The 23,821-nt window shown below is 36.1% G+C and overlaps 2 pseudogenes; one reads left to right on the top strand and one right to left on the bottom strand.

Moving 5' to 3' along the window:
• Window positions 1-3,531: 3,531 nt before the first annotated feature.
• Window positions 3,532-3,647, top strand: LOC120588500 (uncharacterized; annotated as a pseudogene).
• A 9,611-nt stretch (window positions 3,648-13,258) lies between these two features.
• Window positions 13,259-13,377, bottom strand: LOC120588472 (uncharacterized; annotated as a pseudogene).
• Between the last annotated feature and the right edge of the window lie 10,444 nt (window positions 13,378-23,821).

Genomic DNA, 23,821 nt, shown 5'->3' with positions numbered 1-23,821 from the left:
TTTTGTTAGTTCATTTGTTACTTTTCTGTTCAGAATTCCACATATGAGTGAAATCATACAGTTTTTGTCCTTTTCTGTCTGACTTATTTCACTTAATATAATACCCTCAATATCCACCCATGTTGTTGCAAATGGCAAGATTTATTTCATCATTCATAACGGACTGTGTCAATACTCTGAATTCTCTGTTGAAGAGTTTTTTAAGCTCTTACTGTTTCTTTCATTAATTAACAATTTAAATAAAACTCTTGGAGTGAGGAAAACACGGCAGAGTGAGAGACATCCTCAGCTGTCTACCCTTGAAACAACAATAAGCTGAACATCTAAAACTCAACAAAAAACATCCAAACTGCACACCAGCACATCTGAGCGTGGGATCTGCACATAAGAGCTACCACAGGTAAGAACCCCAGGTGTGGGGCGATGGACTAAGAGAAATAAAGAAGCTGTCTCAAAGCCTCTGGAGCTCCCTGCAGGAGGAGGGGGAGGGGAAAAGGTGCGGTGATTTCCCTGAACAGCTCTGCCAGGAAGAGCTATGTGTTCCATGTAGCCGGCAGGAGAGCCCAGTCATCAGGGCAGAAAGCAGAGTAGTGGGACGGGACTGCAGAGAATCAACAGTTGATCTTTACTGGCTGTGGTTGCAAAACTGAGGTTGAGCTGCAGCACCCAACTCCCAACCCAGAGGGCCCCTTCCCCCCATACTCTCTGAGACCGATCACCGCGGAGCCCCAGGGGAATCTGAGCAAATGCTGCTGAGACTATCGCTGACACTGACAGGGACTGAAACAGGGCAGCGAGCATGATTAAATATCTACAAGAAAATAAAAAGGCATTATTTAGGCTTTATATAAAGTAAGGATCCAAGAAGCTCGGAAGCCACCTACTGGAAATCCAAATAAAAGAGCCTTCTTTGTAGCAAGCTAAAGAGAGATTTTTTATATAATAAATCTTTCTGGAAAAACAGCAGAATACACTTCCATTAATGCTCAGGTGGAGAAATAGTCTATTAAACACCATGAACAACCAAGGTGACAAGGCAAGAAAGAACGAGAAAAATCTCTAGAAAATAAGCTTACAAACATAAAAATATGTGACTTAAATGACAGAGAATTCAGGATGGTACTTCTGAAAAACTCAATAAGTTCAGAAACAAGTCATATCAACAATTTCAGGAATTGAAAAAACAACTAGATGAGCAGAGCAAGGAGATTGAAACCCTCAAAAAGAACAGAATAGATCTTCTAAAGATAAAAAACACACTGCAAGAGTTGAAAAATGAAATAGCAAGCTTGGGAAATAGAGTCTACCAAATGAAGGAAAGGATCAATGATATCAAAGATAGAAATCTAGAAATAAATCAGAAGGAAAAAGAGAGAAACTGAAGAATGAAAAATAATGAAAGAGAAATACAAGAACTAGCTGATACCATCAAGAAAGAAAACGTAAGAATAATGGGCATCACTGAAGGTGAGGAAAAGGAACAGGGACCAAAAAGCATTTTCAGACAATAGTGGACCAGAATTTCCCAAGTCTAAGGAATGAGCTGGAGCTTGGAATTCAAGAAGTCAACAGAACACCCAATTATCTCAACCCAAAAAGGCCTTCACCAAGACACATTGTATTAAAGTTATCAAAAATCAATGACTAAGATAAAATTCTCAGGGCAGCCAGGGAGAAGAAAACAGTAACTTATAAAGGAAAACCCATTAGATTATCATCAGACTTCTCAGCGCAGACCTTACAAGCCAGAAAGGAATGAAATAGAATATTTAAACTATTAAATGAAAAGAACTACCAGCCTAGAATAATATGTCTAGCTAAGGTCTCCTTTAGATATGAAGGAGAAATTAAGACCTTTCCAGATATACAAAAATTGAGGGAATTCTCCACTACGAGGCCTGCACTACAGGAAATACTGAAAGGGGTCAGCTCACCTAAAACGAAATGAAAAAAAAAATAATAATTAGGAGTAAAGTGGCTATAAGGCAAATAGAAACAGAAGAGTGCAATCCTTACTAAGAAGAGGGCATTTTAAGTTTAAATAATAAGAAGAGAATTGCTATAGCAAGATAGTTATGAACATTCAGCATACATAGGGACAAATTGAGATAACAATGACTGAAAAGGAGAGGATTCGAAGATCTAAATTCATGAAGGGGAAAGGAGATAAGGCACATGCAGAAAAAAATGGACGACTGTGTATATATATAACTATCCTTTTCATATTTGTAACCACACACCAAAGATTCAGAACTGAATTATGTAACATAAAGCAAGAAGAACCAGAAGCAAAACCCACAAAGCCAATGAAAATAAAGAAAACGGAAACACAAGAACAAGGAAGCAATGGAAACACCGAGCTACCAGAAAGCAAAAGATAAAATGGCTATAAGAAGACTTCATATTTCAATAATCAGCCTAAATGTAAATGGACTGAACTCCCCAATAAAAAGGCACAGAGTCGTTGAATGGATCAGTAAACAAAACCCAACCATATGCTGCCTCCAGGAGACACATCTCAGCTCCAAAGACAAATATAGACTCAAAGTGAAAAGGTGGAAAATGATATTTCAAGCAAATGGCATTCTGAGAAAAGCAGGAGTAGCAGTACTAATTAGCAGTACTAATATCAGATGAAATAGACTTCGAAATAAAAAATGTAAAGAAAGATACTGAGGGATACTTTATAATGATAAAGGGAATCATGCACCAAGAAGACATAACACTTATTAATATCTATGCTCCCAATCAGGGAGCCCTGAAATATGTAAAGCAATTACTAATGGAACTAAAGGGAGAAACAGACCAAAACACTATCGTAGTAGGGGACCTAACTACCCCACTGTCGGTGGACAGATCATATAAACAGAAAATCAATAAGGAAATAACATCCTTAAATGACACATTATACCAAGTGGACATAATTGACATATATAGAACCTTCCATCCAAAACATCTTGCTTACACATTCTTCTCTAGTTCATATGGAACATTCTCAAGAATCGACCACATACTGGGACACAGAGATAGCCTCTACAAACATAAGAGGGTTGAAATCATACCAACCATATTCTCTGATCATGCTTTGAAACTAGAGATCAACTGCAAAATGAAATTAGGAAGAACTACAAATACATGGAGATTAAACAACACACTACTGAAGAGTAACTGGGTCAGGGAAGAAATAAAAAGAGATCAAGGGATACATAGAAATGAATGATAACGATAGTACAGTATATTAAAACTTTTGGGACACGGCAAAAGCAGTTATAAGAGGAAAGTTCCTATCATTACAGGCCTATCTCCAAAAACAAGAATGAGCCCAAATAAACAATCTAAATCTTCATCTTAAAAAACAAAACAAAACAAAAAAAACCTAGTACAGGAAGAACAAATGATGACTAAAGTCAGCAGAAGGAAAGAAATAATCAAAATTAGAGCAGAAAGAAATGAAATTGAAAACAAAAAACCAGAAAAAATAAATGCAACAAAGAGCTGGTTCTTTGAGAAGGTTAATAAAATTGACAAACTGCCTGCCATGCTACCTTGAACAAACCCAATCCCATCTGATCTCGGAAGCTAAGCAGGGTTGGGCCTGGTTAGTACTTGGATGGGAGATCACCTAGGAAGACCAGGTGCTGTAGGCATAAAAAAAAAAAAAAAAAAAAAAAATTGGCAAACCCCTGGCTAGACTCACTAAAGAAAAAAGAGGAAGGACACAAATAAACAAAATCAGGGATGAAAGGGGAAATTATGACTGATGTTGCAGAAATACAAGGGATCATGCATAAATACCATGAAAAAGTATATAATACCAAATTTAATAACCTAGAAGAAATGGACCAGTATTTAGAAAAATACAATCTTCCTAGACTGAATCAAGATCTGGAAAATATAAATAGACCGATCAGCAGTATGGAAATTGAAATCATCATCAAAAATATACCAAAAAGTAAAAGTCCAGGACTGGATAGCTTCACCAGTGAATTCTGCCAAACATTCAAAGAAGATTTAATACCTATTTTTCTCAAACTCTTCCAAAAATTCAAAGAAAAAGCAATACTTCCAAATTCATTTTATAAGGCCAATATCACTCTGATACCAAAACCTGGTAAGGATAACACACAAAAAAGAAAACTACAGACCAATATCTCTCATTAACACAGATGCAAAAATCCTAAATAAGATGCTAGCAAACTGAATACAGCAACATATTAAAAAGATTATATACCATGATCAAGTGAGCTTCCTCCCAAGGGCACAGAGATGGTTCGACATATGCAAATCGATTAATGTGGTACACCACATAAACAAATGAAAAAATAAGAATCATATGATCATATAAATAGATGCAGAAAAAGCCTTTGACAAGATACAGCATCCATTTATGATCAAAACACTTAACGAAATCAGTATAGAAGGATACCTTAACTTAATAAAGGCCATATATGACAAACCCTCAGCTAACATTATACTTAATAGTGAAAAACTAAAAACCTTCCCTCTAAGATCAGGAACAATGCAAGGCTGTCCACTAACACCACTGTTATTCAATATAACAGTGGAGGTCCTAGCGAGTGCAATTAGGCAAGAGAAAGATATAAAAGGCATCCAAATAGGAAACGAAGAAGTCAAACTGTTACTATTTGCGGATGACATGATTCTCTATATAGAAAACCCTAAAGACTCCACAAGAATACTACTAGAAACAATAAGCAAATACAGTAAAGTATCTGGATACAAAATCAACGTTCAAAAATCCATAGCTTTCCTATACTCTAATAATGAAGTGTCAGAAAAAGAAGTAGAAAAAATAATTCCTTTTTCAATTGCACCAAAAGAATAAAATACCTGGGAATAAATTTAACAAAACATGTGAAGGGCCTATATAATGAAAACTACAAGACTCTATTAAAAGAAATTGAAGAAGATACAAAGAAATGGAAAGATATTCCGTGTTCTTGGATTGGAAGAACCAACATAGTTAAAATGACCATATTACCTAAAGAATTATACAGATTTAATGCAATCCCCATCAAAATCCCATCGGCATTTTTTAAAGAAATAGAACAAAAATCATCAGATTTGTATGGAAGCACAAAAGACCTTGAATTGCCAAAGCCATCCTGAGAAAACAGAACGAGGCTGAAGGCATCACTCTGCTGACTTCAAATTATACTACAAAGCAACAGTAATCAATACAGCACGGTATTGGCAGCAAAACAGACAGACAGACCAGTGGAACAGAATCGAGAGTTCAGAAGTAAACTTGTATTTATGTGGGCAAATAATTTTTGACAAAAAAGCCAAAAACATACAGTGGAGAAAGGAAAGCCTCTTCAATAAATGGTGCTGGGAAAACTGGAAGACCACATGTAAAAGAATGAAACTAGACTGCTGCCTATCACCACACAGCAAAATTAACTCCAAATGGATTAAGGACCTGAATATAAGACCTGAAACAATAAAATGCAGAGAAGAAAACATAGTAACGAAACTCAAGGACCTTGGACTTAAAGAGGATTTTCTGAATTTGACCTCACAGGCAAGAGAAGTCAAAGCAAAAATAAATGAATGGGACTACATCAAACTAAAAAACTTTTGCTCAGCAAAAGAAACCGTCAGCAAGGTAAAGAGACAACCATCCGCATGGGAAAATATATTTGCAAGCAACGCCTCCGATAAGGGCCTAATATCCAAAATACACAAAGAACTTATACGACTCAATAACAACAAAAAATCAAACGATCCAATCAAAAAATGGGTGAGAACCTGAACAGACACTTCTCCCTAGAGGACATACAAGTGGCCAACAAATATATGAAAAGATGCCCAACATCGCTAGCTATTAGGGAAATGCAAATCAAAAGCACAATGAGATACCATCTCACACCTGTTAGAATAGCTATAATCAACAGAACAAGTAATAACAAATGTTGGAGGGGATGCGGAACCGTCATATGCTGTTGGTGGGACTGCAAATTGGTACAGCCACTATGGAGGTTCCTCAAAAAACTACGAATTGATCTATAATATGATCCAGCAATCCCTCTACTGGGTATTTACCCCAAAGACTTGAAAACTCATATTCGTAAAGATATTTGCACCCTGATGTTCATAGCAGCATTATTCACAGTGGCCAGGACATGGAAGCAACTGAAGTGTCCTACGTTAGATGACTGACTAAAGAAGCTGTGGTACATATATATAATGGAATATTACTCAGTCATAAGAAGAGATGAAACACTGCCATTTGCAACAACATGGATGAACCTTGAGATAATCATGCTAAGCGAAATAAGCCAGACAGAAAAAGTTGAAAATCACATGATATTGCTTATATGTGGGATATAAACTAAAAGCAACAAATGACAAACAGACTCATGGACATTGACTATAGTCTAGTGGTTACTAGAGCATAGGGTGTGGGGGAGGAGTGGGGAGGTAGATGGAGTAAAGGGGTCAAATATAGAGAGCAGGGTGAAGTGGGCAAAGGGGACCAAATATAAGGTAGCTGAAGGAAACTGAACTTTGGGTGGTAAATACACAATAGAATATATAGATGTCAAATTATAATGTACATCTGAAAGTTATATAATTATATTAACCAATGTTACCCCAATAAATAGTAAAAACTAAAACAATAAAAAATGAAACTCTTTTACACATGTTTATTTAAATTTAAAAGAGGATCATAATGTTAGTCTAAAAAATTATCCCTTTTTTCATGGAGACACCAACTGGATCCAGCTGACAAAACCAGATCGACAACACTGCTGGAGAAGTGTACCTCATGATCAGATTAACACCGCCCGCCCCGCCGCCTTTTTTTTGGCTTTTGGAATGAATCCAAGTATCAGTAAAACTTGAGCTTTCCTTATTCTCTCTTTCTCTAGGTTTTTTTCCTTTTCTATTGATATTGTATTTTGTTTTTGGTTTCGTTTTGAACAAAGCAAATAAATTATTCCCTCTCATGGTGGCAACAATGATTTCGAATTTGATTTTATGGTTTGACTATTTGGAAATCTGTGTATGTGGGTTATAGAGATCCATTCACTGTTGGGTGGGAAACAATGGAGAACCCAATTTAGTTTTTATTTGTTTGTTTAACTTACCCACCTTAAACTCAAAATCAAAAACTTTTATTGAGTCTCCTTACTTTTTATGGCAATATAGTTATTTGTATAGGTTCAATAAGAATCTTTTTATTTTTTAAGCTGGGATATAACTGAACAAATCAACTGTGTAATCAAGGTTTTATTTGCAGTATCATATTGGCAAACAAGTCTAGTCTCATCACATATGACCAGTCACTTTATGGAACAAAGATGGACTATATATACAGAGCCAAAGCCTACAAAGCCCTCCCTGGTTTACAAGGTTCCAGGTTTTCAGGTGGTAGGGAAGATCACTTTTTCTCTGGTCAGCAACCTTACTAAAATTTGGGGGACCTCCAGAAGAGAAGAGTTAATGTAAATTAATAGATACTGCAGTTGAAAAATAATTAACACTATTGCAGAACTTATATAAATAACCAGTCCAAATTTGATAAGTCTTATTTTGCGAACAAGAACAATATTTGAGATTATTATGATCATGAGTGAGGGATATTCTAGGAACTATTGTGAAAGACTGAAATGGACCAGACAAGAATAAGTGTCCTTTCAATGGAAGTTTATGTGCTGATATACTGTCCGAGGTTATCTAATTCTAGGAATCTGAGCCCTTATTGCCTTTGAGCTATTTTACAACACTTAGTTCTAGAAAATTGATGGTGATTCCTTAAAAAAGGAAACAAATTTTGTTTGATGAAGATTACAATTGATTCCACTCTACGAATCTATTAGCAGATTCATTTTAGTATTCTTAATTGTCTCTTTACATGTCTATTTGAATTCTTTTTTAAGCAATTCTTTTTATATATTATTCATTCCCTCATTAATTAATCAGTTAAATACAATTTTTGACATACGTTAACTTTATATTTGTATGAGTGTCATGATATTCCTCTTTAAAAAAATTTATACCTTAACATAACCAGCGGAGAGGGGAAAATTAAAACATTTAACTTCCAATATTTAGGGTTGATTTCGCTCTTTCAAAAATCTAACTTTAGCTTATAAACAAAGAAGCTCTAAACAGGAGTAAAAGGTAAAGTTAATAGTTATTTGAGAAGTTTTGGTGAATCCTTTGTTGGAATTCGTGTCGGAAATTGAAAATATGAATAACTCTGAGGTGGGTAGCAAATGATTTTCAAAGTGAGGTAGTTTCTAATTCTTTGTTTAATAAACCAGTAGATCATTAGACAAATTTAGATGATAGATCACAGTTTTACTTTACCGGGGCTGCTATGGCAAAGTACCACCAACTGGGTAGCTTCAAACAACAGAAATTTATCTCACGGTTTTAGTCTAGAGGTCCGAAATCAGAGTGTCAGAAGAGCCATTATCTCCCTGAAAATTGGAGAATCTTTCCTTGCCTCTGCTAGTTTCTTTTATTTGTCAGCAGTCCTTGGCATTTCTTGACTTACAGATACATCAGTCCAATCTCTGATTGTCTTCTCGTGTCTTCCCTTATCTTCTCTCTGAGATTGTCTGTCCAAATTTCCCCTTTTCATAAGGGCATCAGTTATAATTGATTAGAGGTCCACCCAGCTCCAGCGTGGCCTCATCTTAACTAATTGTACCTGCGGCAACCTTGTTTCCAAGTAAGGCCGCATTCCAAAATATTAGTAATTAAAAGTTCAACATATGAATTTGGGGAGGTGGGGACACAATTCAACCCATAACAAAAAGAAAGTTAGAATTCTAGAGGAAAGAAATTGCTAACTCATAGCCAGAGAATTGACCAAGAATCTTGATAATTTTGTATGTTCTCTATTTTCTTTTGGGCTCTGAGTCAATAAAAATCAGGATTTCAGCTGGGCCCCTGAGTATTTATTGCTGGCTGTAGAGTTGTTTAGAGGCTGCGTAGGTCCACCAAAAGTGTAATTCTATTCTAGCGGTAGCTTGGCACGTGGCGCTCACCCTGGTTACAGGCAGAGGTAATGTGCGGGTGAGCCAGCAGGAGAGGTAGAGTAGTCCAGATGCAAATTGAAAAGGACCTTTCTCTTCTGGACTCACTTCCCAGAACATCACAGAAAGCAACTCCTGCTGGACCCAGGGAAAGTGCCTTCTCTCCCAACAAAATGTGACCCCATCCTTCCAGAATCACAGATTTATGAGTTTTCCTGTTGATTTCTTTATTTTCATCTTCTAGTTGCTCAGAGGAAAATCAGGATAATTCTGACAGTAGAACTTTCAACCTAAGGTCTTTTATTGCTCCTGGGTTTGTGGTTTTGGGTATTACTCATACATTTACATCCACAAAGTAAGTTTGAGTTGTTGAAATATGGTCATTAATTAATTATTCTAAGTAAAACCTTCCCCGTTTGGCATTTTTTTGTATCATCTTTACTGTGTGTTTGAAACCAGGTTTCCAGTAATTTCTGATCATGAAGATCTTCTGGCTTAGAACTCACAGTAGAAAAGTTCATGGAAAGCCTAGGGTGTTAACTTCTTTCCTGGCTGTATTCCAGCTGGTTTTAAATCCTCTGCTTGCTTTGGCTTTCCCACATTACCTCTTTATGTGGGTGTTATAGGAACCTTCCTCTCAGTGTCCAATAAAACTCACTCCTTCCCACTCAATCTTCTACAAAAGGTCAGAAAAACCCAATGGTATTCTTACTTTAAAATTAAGGCCAAAGTATCTACGGGGGTAACGAGGAAGGTGAAGTCAGGAGTGGCCATCATTTTTCGCATGAACACTGCATGAGGAGCAGTCAGGAGTGGCTACACAGAGGGAGCAGCCTTTTACTTACAGAGCCCTCTGGAGGAAATATGAGTCCCATGAGAATGTGAGGTTCACCTAGAGGTTTAAGAAAGGATTAGCAATTCGTATGTGCTAACAGCCAAAGGCAAAAAGGTGGTCAAATGTGCATTGTGGGTGGTCAAATGTTCATGGAGCCATGGAATTGTCTGACAAAGATAAATAGCAATGAGGAAAAACGAAGGAGATTTCATCTCAGCAGACAGCTGTACTGTTAAGTTATCCAGGCAAGCACTGAGCACTGATGGGCATGTTAAGATGCAGAGAGAACCACACTCTCTCAGAAAGCCGAGAGACTGGGGTCTTATCTCTGTTCTGGAATTAACTACTTTGGAGGGTTGAATACAATCTCTTAGCCCCCTTTAGTCTCACTTGTCTTACCTAACCCTTTTTCCCATTGGCTCTGGTTCAAATAACTTTCTCATGGGTCTGTCCTGTTGCTTGAAAGCTCTTTTGCATTTGGGAGGAATACTATTAGTGTTGTTATTAATACTGCTACTAGTATTGTAATGGACACAACTCTGTGAAGGGCACCATGATTTAAGTGCTTTATGTCTTTTTTTTCTTTAGTCCTTACAATGCTCATAAGAAGAGGCATCATCATTACTTAGAGCTGGGGAACTAGTAAGGTGTGCAAGTGGAAATGGGTAGTTAGAAAGCATCTAGCCAGTAAACAGGGCCAGTGGATATCATGGAAATGAGACTTAGACAGGGTAATGAGATCGTAAAGTGGGAAAGGCCTATGATGAGGGATGGGCCAAAAGGGTCTCCCTTGTTTAGGGAAGTGGAAGAGGATGGCGTTTGAGGGACAGAGGAGGCTGCTGAGCATCTAATAAATGAGCCAAAAAAAAAAAAAAAAAAAAAAAAAAACCAGGAAAAAGTAAAGGAAGATGCTAGGAGACAAGATTTTCTTCATTAAATAATTATTTTATCCCCTTTTTATAATTTTGAAAATAACATGCATATTGAAGAATCATCAGACTATAGTGAAAAAATTTGAGGAACTGAAAAAATATATACTATAGACCTTCTACCATAATTATTTTCATTATTGCATATTGCCCTCTAGTTTTTGTCTAATGCTACAGTTTTCCTCCAGTTTTAATCTGCTTGATATTAAATCGTAAACATTTTCCCATGTTGTTACATAGTCTTTATCATTATCAGTTTTTATGGCAACATACTAGTTCATCATATTATGTATAATAATTTCCCCATGGTCAAATATTGGAAGGTATGCACTTTTATGGATAACTTGAAATAATTTTTTTATAGATGGTACTTTGATACATTACATTTGGGGGGAATACGGTTTCTAGAAACTATCTTGGGTTCATTGGAGATATGAATTTGTGAAAAATGAGTTACCCAGTATCTTCCAGAAGCCATTTGTAGAGATGAATACGCTATTAGAAAATTGATAATGTGGGATTAGTATTCCAAAAAATAAAAACATTAAAAAGAAAAGTGCTCTTTGGGTGTTAAGGAGAGTCAAAGAGAAATTTTAAGGCATTAGTAGAGAGATTAGTGACTGTAATAATGTATTTCTATGTTCTGGATAAGAACTCATTCGGCCTGGACTATGCAAAATGAAGCCAGAATTCCAAGTAGAAATGCAATAACTTTAAGAAAACTTTTCTTGGCACTATAAGCTCACACATGTACTTTTATATGCTACAAAGTTGAAAAAAATTTAAATTCTGAAGTATTGAGGCCACAGCTATAAAAAAATTAAAGTTTTAAACTAGATTTGTGAGAGTAAGAAAATACGTGTTATGGTATGCTAAATGCTATTCTATACAGTATTTTTTCATGTTGGCAAATGTTCTACTTCTAGCAATGTGAACAATTATTTTTGCTGGCAAAAACAGTTCAAATAAAAACAGAAGCAAGCCATCATTTCTTAGCATAGCAAAGTTGAAAATTTCAGACATTTAATAGAAATTATTTACACATTTATTTCATTGCTATTCAAAGGAAGTAGTAGGAATTCCATGGAAGTTTGTATTTATGACAAAAGTAAATTGCTAGTGTAAAGGTATTTCGAGGTTAGAAGTGTGATAAATAGGAGATGATTTAGAAAGAAACAAGTGTATCTATCTTTTAAAAAAATATTATTCTTAGTTTCAGCTTTCTCTGACCCTCATGGACTAGGTAAGAGTCTGGAAAAGACATGGTGAGTAGACTACCAAATACTTATTCATTTCTTTTTCTTGTTTAACAGAAACAATTCTGCTCAGTGCATTCATGGGTCCAGCTAAAATACTTTTCCAGACTTGCTTGCAGGTGGGGGTAACTACATGACATTTTCAGCTGATGAAATAATCTAAGAAACCTTCTAGATTCTCCTTTTTCACTCTTTCTTTTTGTTCTTGCCTAGAGAAAGCAGGTAGCGAGTTTGAGTAACAGCCAACTTGAAAGCATCCCGCAGCAAGGATAAGGAATTAAGCTACATAATGAGAATGAGGAAGTGAAAGGAAGTAGGATCCTGGGGCCCTGATGGCTCCGTGGAACCCCTGGGCTGCTCATTCTCTGCATTTCTTTTGATACGAGGTAAATTATATGAGGTTACTTGGTTAAGCCACTGTCATTAGATTTCTGTTACATACAGTGCACACAAATCCTAAATGATGCAGAGCCCTTGATATAGCTTTCTTTATTTCCTTTACTTTTATTCATAAACTATTATGATAATAGTGTGTTTCATGATTTTAGTCCTCAGATCCTCTGAGCTATTAATTACTTTAATGAGTTAATATTTGTAAAGAACTCCCTCTAGCTCATCATTGTATTTACTGCTAAAACATATCTGACACATTATGTGCACTTAGTAAGTATGTATTTCCAGGCAGTTTTGGAAAGTTTTTTTGACTCCAAAATGTATATCTATATATACACACAATGCCTATATATCTTTGTAAAAATATATGGTTATGCAAACATTCTATGTGTATAATTATAAATTATGTGGTTTAAAATACTCATATAGCTTTAAAATACTCATATTAATAAATTGCTCTATAAAAATAATTGCCACTATTTATTTTTTTTCCTTTTAGAATTTTTTTGTATATTGCTATAATCGTAGACATTTATGTGTTGCAATGAACTCTAAGGTCTTAGGGAAATAAGAGAACTGATGTGGCTGAAAGAAACAATGACTTCAGAAGCATTTGCCAGATCACTTGAATAAGTATTTTGTAAAAACAAAGCAAAACACACTGAATTTTAAACTCAATTAACTTTTGGAAATACAATGTGTTGTATCGTCCTTGTTCTGATGGTTCATGACCCATTAAAATTGCCTACAGTAATCTGTTTAACTTAGCTTAATCCAGCATTTCCTAAACTTATGTGATCATAAAATCCCCCCTTTTTTTTTTTTTTTAAACGCCTACAGCACCAGGTATTTCTAGGTGGTCTCCCATCCAAGTACTAACCAGGCCCAACTCTGCTTAGCTTCAGAGATCAGATGAGATTGGACATGTTCAGAATGGCATAGCCGTAGACTAAAATCTTTTTTTTCAAGTTATATCTATTAATACACAAGGGAAACACTATGTGAGGCATAGTCTGGGTAACTCTGCAATTCAGAGAACAGAAACATGAAAAATCACTATTATTTCATATTGACCTAGAATATCTAATGCAGTTAGATAGTAAGCAGAATTAAAACACGAGACTTTCAGAAAGGGGAAGGAAGAAAAATTAAAACTTCTTTGCAGAAATCATAAATTCATATTTTAACATGAGGGCAAGATATTTATTTTGTTCCCCATTTTATCTCTGGTGGCCAGAGTGCCTGTGTACAAACATAGGTGCTCAGTAAATACTAGTTGGTGGAAGGAAGGCTTGATGGTGAGAGAGAGGGATCTCATGGGAAATTCGAATCCCAAAGGAACACCCTGGGGAGCTGCCCAAGACTCATGGCTTTATAAACTTTATAACATTTCTCATTGTTTGAACTTTGGAGATTTTATTTTTTTACTCCAATGATAGAAAATGTGTAGACCTGATCACTATCGATCAGAATCCTCCTCAACATAGTACTCCAGGCAACTACTACCAATTGATTGGAATCTATGAGAGGTAAAACCTGATTGCCATTTCTAAGGTAAGCTTTAATATTTTCTTCCTGGTCAAGTAACTTATACTTATTTCATAATCACCAGCCTCAGCTCCCTAGTGTTATCTGGAGACAGATTATTTACTTTTTTTCCCCCTCAAATACTACTGTAGTGATTTTAAAATGACCACAAGTCCTTCGATATTCTTGTCTTCAGTAGCTGGAAACTAATTCCCCTCCATTCAGTGTGGGCCAGACTGGACTTATTCTTCTAATTAAAAAGATATAATGGAAATGACAGTGTGCGACTTTGAATACTGGGGATTAGAAGGCTCTGTGACTTTCTAATTATTTATCTCTCTCCTCTCTCTCTCTATCCTTGTCTCTGTCTCTGTCTCTCTCTGTCTCTGTCTCTCTGTCTCCGTCTTTCTGTCTCTCTCTATCTCTCTATCCCTGTCTCTCTGTCTCTCTCTCTCTCTGTCTTTTTCTGTCAGATAATTCACTGTGGAAGAAGCTAGCTGCCATGCTAGGAGAAGCCTGTGTAGCAAAAATGAGGCCTCCTGCAGACAGACATAGGAATGAGCCATCTGGAAGTGGCTCCTCCAGCCCCAGTCAGGCCTTCAGATGAGACTCAGGCTTCTGCCAACACCTTAACTACAACCTTATGAGAAACTCTGAGCCAGAGCCATGCAGATTAAATATAAGTTACTTTTAAATTTCTGGCCCATAGAAACAATAATACATGTTTACTGTTTAAATTAAGTTTGGGGATAATATTTAATGCATAAATGAATAACTAATAAAACTATATTAAAAACTCTTTTTAAAATAGAATTATTTATAACCCCTTTAAAAATCCACCCTCCTCTACTCCCAATTTCACCATTTTCATGTGGCCAAGTTAGCTAGTTATCCATCAGTACCTAGTTGTTTTTTTTCCTTTCTTCTAAAGTAGGGTCAGAAACCCCCTTTCATACAGAGCCAGATAATAAATATTTTAGGCCTTGTGGGCCATGTGGTCTCTGTCACAACTACTCAGATCTGCCCTTGCAGCATGAAAGCAGCTGTAGACAACATTTAAATGATTGAGCATGGCTGCGCTCTAATAAAAATTTATTTATGGACACCGAGATTTTTGAATTTCATATAATTTTCACATCACGAAGTATTAGTCCTCTTTTGATTTTTTTCAACCACTTAAAAATGTAAAAACCATTCTTAGCTTGTGGGTCACTTAAAACCAGGCAGTGGGCCAGATTTGGCCCATGGGTTTAGTTTACCGATTCTTCTACTAAATTAATAGAATTCTTGATATATTAGCTGGCACATGGATGCCCAAAATAAAGATAACACTTTTTTTCGGACAATAGCCATGTAACCATGTTATAGTTAATGGAATGTAAGTGGAAATGATATGTGCAAATTCTGAGTAATACTCTTAAAGGGAAGTGGTAGGTCTACCCCACACCCCAACTTATTTCCCTTTTCACATTTTTCACTGGCTGGAATGAAGATCACCTTGGACCACGTGGATGACAGAAATGTTCTTGGGGTGGAGACACAAATAGAAAGAGCCAGAATTCTTTCCTCTGGACTGTGTGCAATCAGACGATTGTAAGAGTGAGAAATAGAATAAGATCATGTTTAAACCTATGTTTTCAGGTCCCTTTCACACATCTTGAAATCTATATTCTAACTAATTCAGTTAGTCTTTGGCTAGCATCTGTTAAAGACAGGTTAATGTGTTATATGTTCAAGAAGCACTGCAGACAGTGGTTAAGAGCTGTATGTGGAGTTAAAAAAAAACATTCTTGGTTGCTTATCAAGTCAGGATAGTCTGGACATAGGAAAGCTTTCACATTTTTTTTTTTTTAAACCAGAATTTCTAAAAAATTGCAGGTATTTCCCTTTTCTTCTGATTGTTGATTTCCTGCAATTTGGAAGTGAACGAATGTGCTGTTGTATTCCTTTTCTCCTGCCTTTACCACATTTGTGGCCAAGGGAAGAATATTATTAATTGGGAGAAACATAAACAATTCACTTTTTATAATCTCTGAGGAAGGATTAATCACATCATCCTTTGTGGAGCTTATTTATATAAACGGGTGGGTTTAATGCTCCTCCCCCAGCATCCCATAGTCCTATGGATTTTCTCATTCATATGATAAGTGAAAGAAATTGTAGTCATAATAGACATACTTATCTTGTGAGCATTTTTTTATTTTCCACAGTAAAACTTGGGGGTTCCAGGTAGTGAACAACAGTGAAAAAAGATCCCACACTCTCACAGTCTGAGATTCTCACACTATGAGAATCGTCAACCATCACTTGGCAGTACTGGAGCATCAGGCATTGCCCCAACACAATTGTCTTGAGTTCTTGTGCTGTCACACAGTATTTCCCATTCATCTATCTCCCCCTTTCTCTCCCTCTTTCTCTCCCTGCCAAAAATGCAACTCTCTTTAAGTAGGCACAGTCTTCCAAGTCCTGGCTGCTAGTGTCCCCAAGAGATTTCAGGGAGAAACAGTCTTGGCTGAGAGTTAGAGCCAGAGGCCAGCCAGTGAAGGGAACAATGTCTGGGTTTCGAGAACAGCTGGAGCTTCAGAGGGAGAAAAGCAGCTTGGCGAATGAGGAAAGAATGTGCTTGTCACTTCAAGAGGCAAGAAACTTCGATTTCCCTCCCGCCTCTGCCAATAAGTGTTTATTGGAAAGGACAGTGTGGTGGTGATGGCAGGTGACTTTTGGTTAGAATTTTATGGAATTTTTCATGTTTATTTTACCTTTTCAAAGAGCAGATAAATGTACAAATCCCACAGAATAACTATTCTGAATTCTATTCATGTTGTTATTGGATAAGTGAGTGTTGTTCTTCAGAGTTATTTTTACGAATGCTGCCCCTGGCCCGTTTTGAAACTCTGCTTGCTTTTCCTTGCATGTAAGCTAATATTTGTTATAGGGATTTTGGAGAAAAGTAGCAGAGGGTATTAAATGGAAATTGAAGGCCCTAGGGAGAAAAAATCCTATTCTGAGAACATGAGCTGAATTTATAATTGGAAGAATCAGAGGGGCCCATTTAGACAAAATAAGAAAGTTTTATCTGAAACCAAAGGTGAGCTTATGAAAAGTTTGATAAAGTTTGGGTGAAATAGAATTTTTAAGATGTCATTCTCTTTGGTCGTGGTTTGATTTCTCTATGATTTTTTTGGATTCTTAGGGGAATGGATAAAACAACAGAGACTATTTTCCCATTCTAAATTCCATTTGTTAGTCTTGGAAAGTGTGACCTGATTTTAAGTAGCACTTACAAAGTGAACAAAAAGACAGTCCAATGTTGATATTCAAAAGATAATAATTGTTACCATTAAAAGTCTCTTGTCCCCCTTTCTCAGCCCTCAACACTTTTGTCTACTTCAGAATTTTTCCTTTAATTATACCTGACTGCGTTTCTTGTTTTTTGTTTGTTTGTTCTTTTTTTTTTTTAAATCTGATAGTGAGAATGTTAGTTAGTTGGATCTTGGGGCATAAATATATTTAAAAGTTAAAATAGGGAATCAGAGACAGGGTTGAGAAGGGAGCAAATATTTCTTGAGTTCTGCCTGTGTGACAGTCTCCCATAACAGCTCCTCTCCTTGTAAGAATCTGTGAAGTAAGACTTACTATACCCATTTTAAAGATGGGAGACTGAGGTTTACCGAGGGTCCTCATGACTTGTCTAATACTACCTGATATTCTATTAAATGGTAAAGTCAAGGTATTTGAATTTAAACATAATTTTGATTCCAAAGTCCATATTCTTTTCACTGCTCTATTTTTGTGTATATAATAAAATCGGAACTGATTAGGTTTAAATTGACTAATTATTAAGCATTGATCAGAATCAACCTGTATGCTGCATATATTATTTAGTACTCTTCTTTTGCTAGTATGTTACGATTCTAGGTAATGAGACTTTGTGACAGGGATATGAGATTTTGTTGCAAGGATGCTAGGGATCACAGAGACTTCAACTATAGTCACTTTGGGTCCCCAAATTTCCAAGACTAGAATTAAAACATCTCAAGAAAAAAGTAAGCTAATATGGTCTGTTTGTTACTAACTATGGTGCAGTTCCTGGCCTGGCTGCATTCATAGAAGCCACTTCATAGGTGGTGGCCCTCTCCGTATCCACATTGTTTGGAGACTTGCCCTTAACGTGGACACTCCTCTCTGAGGCCAGAATAGCAGATTAAACTCAGCATAGATAGTGTGAATTATAGCAACCTTTTGTAGAAATTGTCTCTTGGGGCTGCTGTTTCTAAAAGGGACTGTGAGCAAAGCAGGAATTTAGAATTTCATAGACTCCTTCCCAACGCAAGTATGAAGAGACAAACTGGATATAAAGAAGTTAATAAACTTCAGGGAATATCCTGGGAGCAATTTCTATTGTAATCTTCTTTATTTATTCATCAGTATCAAGAGCATCTCCAATGGTCAATACATTTTTTGAGTGCCTACTTTGTGCTAATTGTGGTGAGAATATTAAGAATAATTTTTAGAAATTGGCAAAATTCTTAACGCTCAGAGATGATCACTTTGCTTTGCTGTGTTTACAAATACAGTAAAGTCGACACAGACACTTTTTAAGAAGTGTCTCAACCGCTATGGAAATGTAGAAGTATTTCTTATAATCCAGAATATGTAATTAATCAGAACTCTTATTCTCCAAGCAGTCTGAGTGATCAATACTTTTCTTTATGAGTTTCAGATGAAGAATCATTTTTACTAGGACATATCTGGGTTGTTCAGTACACTTTCTTCTTAATCTTTCTTTAACGTTACGTGAGCCATACATGGGAAATGTGCATTTAAATAGTCACAGCAATGATTGTAATGAATTCCAAGTGGAAACTGCATGCTCTAATTCCCGTGAAATGAAGGGTAATACTTTTGTGTTATTGTTTTCTATAATAAGACCTAAAATCAGCTGCACATGTCTGGCAATTTAAAAGTTTCAATAAACTAATGCTTGATAATAATACTGACCTATTTCTCCCAAGGATTACATAAATGGAACTTTTATTTTACAATTACTTTTTTAAAAATAGCGTATGTCATGTAGAACTGATGCTGTGGGCTAAATAGAGCTTTGCTATTAAGTCAATTGGATGAAACATGTAAAAATTTTGTCTCTTGACCAAAACTCTTATGGGTCATGGTGGATCACACAGTTGTCCAGGGCAATGCAACTTTATAGGCCCCACGTCGCTTCCGTCCTTATTGTTAAATGGAATATATCCCAATATGCATACTTTTATGTGTCTCAAATGAAGAACCTATTTATAAATATGTACTTAGATATTTTAATGATTCAAGAAATCAATTATTAAAGAAAAGAATATTTATTAAGGGGTAATTTTAAATACATTTTCTAGTTTGAGTATATCTTTCTCAATATTGTAAAGGCTCAAATATGTTATTTTAAAGATATATATTATTTTAAGATTAAAGAACAACTAGATAGAAACAGTGTCTCGGTTTATCAACTTGTTAACATACCAAGTCTGGGCTTTTCTAGGACCCTGGGCTACCACATGGTTTAGCACTCAGCCTTTGGCTTAGGTACTCATTTTTGTTAGTGCCTGAATTGTTTGGCATCAAGAAGACTCAAGAGAGTTTAGCAAACCCACCAGCGCTTTATGCATAGCCATTTAGCAGAGAGGTTAACCACCCAGGTTGCTGGAGACAGGACGGCTCGATGAAACTTGGCTTTGCTTTTTACTGGACTTTTGAACTTGGTCAAGTTATCTGACTTCTGTGAGTTTCAGTGTCATCATATGAAAAACAAGAATGATAATAGTACCTCCTATGTTACTATGAAGATAGAATGAAATGATAATTGTCAAGCACTTAGCTTAATTCTGGCAATACTTAAAGACTCAATAAATGTTAGATGTTATGACTGTTGATGATGATGTTGCTGTTGTGGATCTTCATTATCTTATCATGAGTATTTTTATTATATAAAGCAGAAAGTTAATATACAGATTCATAATGGAACATTATATAGTGCCTGAAATGCTTGTGCAATCATCAATAGTACTTCATTTCTTGTCTTAGAGATAATTTAAATATAGAACCTGGAGATAGAAAGCTATCTGGTTAATGGAGACAAAAATTAGTTTATAAACAAATTAAAGATTGATTTTTTTTTTTTTTTTTTGCTTTTAGCTGGAATTAATTTTTCTTAATACAGTGATCTCTGGTTACCTCTACTGATAGAATGGTGACTGACAAGTATATTTATCTTTGATTAATTATTTTTATTAAGATGAAATTCACATAAATAAAATTAACCATTTTAAAGTGTACAATTCATTGGCATTTACTACGTTCACACTGTTGTGTAAACACTTCCTCTATGTAGTTACAAAACATTTTCATCACCGTAAACAAAACCTCATACCCAGTAAGCAGTCACCCCTCATTTCCTGCTCCCCCTAGCCACTGGCAACCCCCCAATCTGCTTTTTGCTTTTTGTTTTTATGGATTTACCTACTTTGGATATTTTATGAAGGTGGAGGCATATAATACGTGACCTTTTATGTCTAACTTCTTTCACTTAGCCTGATGTTTTTGAAGTTCATGCACATTGTAGCACTTAGCAGTACTTCATTCCTTTTTAGGGCTGAGTAATATTCCATTGCATGTAAGTGCCATATTTCGTTTATACGCTCACTTGTTGATGGTCTTTGATTACTTTTTAGATGGAAAATTACTTAATAAATGTAGCACAGTAGAAAAATACTTTTGGTAGAAAAGGGTAAAGGGGGTCAATTATATGGTAATGCAAGGAGATTAGACTTTGGCTGGTAAATACATAATGCAATATGCATATGATGTATTATAGAAATGTACACTTGAAACCTATATAATTTTGTTAACTAATGTAACCCCTGTAAATTTAATAAAGTAAAAAGAATATTTTCAACATAAATTCAAAAGGGAAAATGTTAGAATCAGACATAAACTCTACATTTATCTAACAACCACTGGATCTCCAATGACTAATACAGAATGTAGCACATAGTAGTTACTCAATAGATACCTATTGTATGAATGAATGAATAAACTTCTATAATATAATGTTAAAAACTGATTTATAGATAGAATTGGTGCTCCTGATAACATTAATCCGACTGAAAGGCAGAAGGCAAGGGAACTCATTGATAGCGTTCATGCGGGTCAGTGCTAAGGACACAGGAGGATGCAGAAGGTGGATCTGGAGAAGCAAACTGAGAAAGCCAACATATGCAACAAGAGTCACTCAGGTCATAAGGGGACAAGTGGCTGCATCTCTTGTCTTATTCAGGGTTAAGTGCCATAGACATATACCCAATGTTTATGCTTTCCCTAATTAAACAATTCTATTTTGGTTATACTGCAGAGAGTTAAAAAAAACTAATGGTTTTGATTAGTATATCATTATATTTCTGGAAACCGTTGAAGTTTAAGACCCCTGGAGTGACAGTAATGCTAAACTTTAAGAAAACTTAAAACTTGCCACACCATGTCATATACCCTAGATCTGATTGCAAAGAAGTAAAATGAAATTAATAGAAACTTTGCCAGTTTTAAAGAGTCTGGGAAAAGATCCCATGCTGAAAGAACTTACCACACATTTGCAAACATAAATGATCTTTAATACAAAATTTTCCTTGATTGTGGAATTTGAAAAGTAAGTTTTCTTTATTACCCTATCTTGTGAGCATAATCAGAATACTTTTACCACTCAAAGCACTATTTGGCTATTCTGAGGAATGTAATGAATTTTCTCTGCTTCAGAATAGCCTTATGTCCTGCATGCTGTAAATTTTTAAGCTGGGAGTAATTTCACGATGCTTTTATTTTGCTAGCTTAATTTAAGATTTAAACATAAATGCTTATAGATAATTTTTTAACAATAATTTTGTGATTTATAGATTTGCCAGGAATTAGATACAGCCTGCATACCCAGCAGTTTGACATATTTTGTTGACGAATGCAGAGAATTAAGAGATTGGGAGACAGAAATATACATGAGTAAAAGACAGGAAAACAATATATGATGGATAGCTAAAGAAGTGGATATAATTTAGCTTCAAGAAGATGTGTTCGAAGAAGAGTTATGTGAAAAGTGCAGACTAACTAGATCTTTTTCTTTGTTAAGGACACGGATAATGAACTGACTGAATATAATTTGAGGATATAAATACTACATTTAAAGAGATTTGGGTTCGAGTCCCAGCTCCAAACACTTACTAGCAATCTATAACTTTGGGCAGATTCCTTAACTCATCTGACCTTTGGTTTTCCCAAGTGAAAAGTATAAATAATAACAGTAATTAACTTATGAGGTTGTTGAGAGGATTAAATGAGTTCAACTTTGTACCTTGATGCATAGTAAATGTCCAATAAATGTAAGCTATTTTTATTATTTAAAGTCAAGGACATTTAAATATTGAAGTGGGTCATCAAGGGAGAAGATCCTTTCTTTGAGAGCAGTGAGAATACGAGAGGGGCACTTCTGTCTGTAGGTAACATTCTTCTTCAGATGATCCATTTATGTATTTTTTAAGCCCACAATCTTAAAAATAAACTATAAATAAGGAGCAGCTATTGTAAAAACCCATTTTTCTGTGTCAATGTTGGCTTGCTACCTCTGTAAAGGAACTTTTGCTATGTAAACTTCATGCTTGTCACTCCAGAGTGGGTTGCAGTGAAGGGCCTGCCGCTGTTTCAGGGGCTGTTCCAGAGCTTCCCGTGGGGGCAATGCCCAAGGCGTGCGCTGCCGTTGGTGCCCCACTCTTACTCCTCAGGCAGGACTCATTGCTTCAGTGAGACCAGCCAAATCTGCTTCTCTTTGCCTGAAATTTTTTCCAAAGCCAGGCATGGCTACTCTGCCTGGGCATGTGGCAGGTGGAAGGGCCAGGGGATTGACGCTCTGCAGAAGACGTTCTCACTATTCACTATCTGGAGTTGGGATGAGGTCTTGAGCTCCTTTACTCCTTGGTGAGAAAATTCTCTTTTATACTGTTTTCCCATAAGAATCCGTCCCAGTCACCCATGTGAGACTGGCTTGATAATTCGCCTTTATTGGCTGCCTCCCCTTCCTTGTCTCACTTGCCCCTCTTTCCTACCAGTGTTTTGGGGATCATCCCTCAAATAAACTGCTTGCATTAAAAATTCTTATTTCAGAGTCTGCTTTTCAGGGAGCCAAACTGAGGCAGGGTGTCAGTGGCTATTTTTCATGATTTATATATTCATTTTTTCCCCTAGCTTTATTGAGGTATAATTTACTGTGTATAAGTTTAAGGTATACAACATGATGATTTGATGCATGTGTATATTGTGTCTTTCATTTTTTCAGAGCTGTAAACATAGCAATAGAGATTATGAGATTTGGTGTGAATGGGAAAGGATGAGATTGATAGGAGAATTGGGAAGGTGGATGTCCATTCATTTTAATTACAAATACTTTATTGAATACTAAGTTCCAGACACCGGTAGTATAAGAGATGGGTCCTGCCATGGAGAGACTCACATTCTTCTAGGAAAGACAAACATAGCAGTTCATCATTAAACTTCAAGACGACCCTCGACTTAAAAAAGCTGGATGCAAAGTGCTATGGGAGTACAGATGAGAGAGAAACTCAGACGGCTGATGGAGGTGTACTATTATTTCACAAAGTAAGTTACATTTATGCTAAAGGTTGAATAGGACTTTGGCGAAAAAAAGTTGAGAGGAGCCTTCTAGGCAGCGAAAACAATTTGCATAGAGCTTGAAGATGCATGGAGTGTTTGGATGGACAGTTGGAGAAAAGTTCATTGTGGGGTAGAGAAGTGACAGGAGATAAGGCTGAGAGAATGTGA

This window comes from Pteropus medius, unplaced genomic scaffold (assembly GCF_902729225.1).
Source record: "Pteropus medius unplaced genomic scaffold, Ma_sr-lr_union100, whole genome shotgun sequence".
NCBI classification, from domain to species: Eukaryota; Metazoa; Chordata; class Mammalia; order Chiroptera; family Pteropodidae; genus Pteropus; species Pteropus medius.
This window is presented reverse-complemented; position numbering and strand designations above follow the sequence as displayed.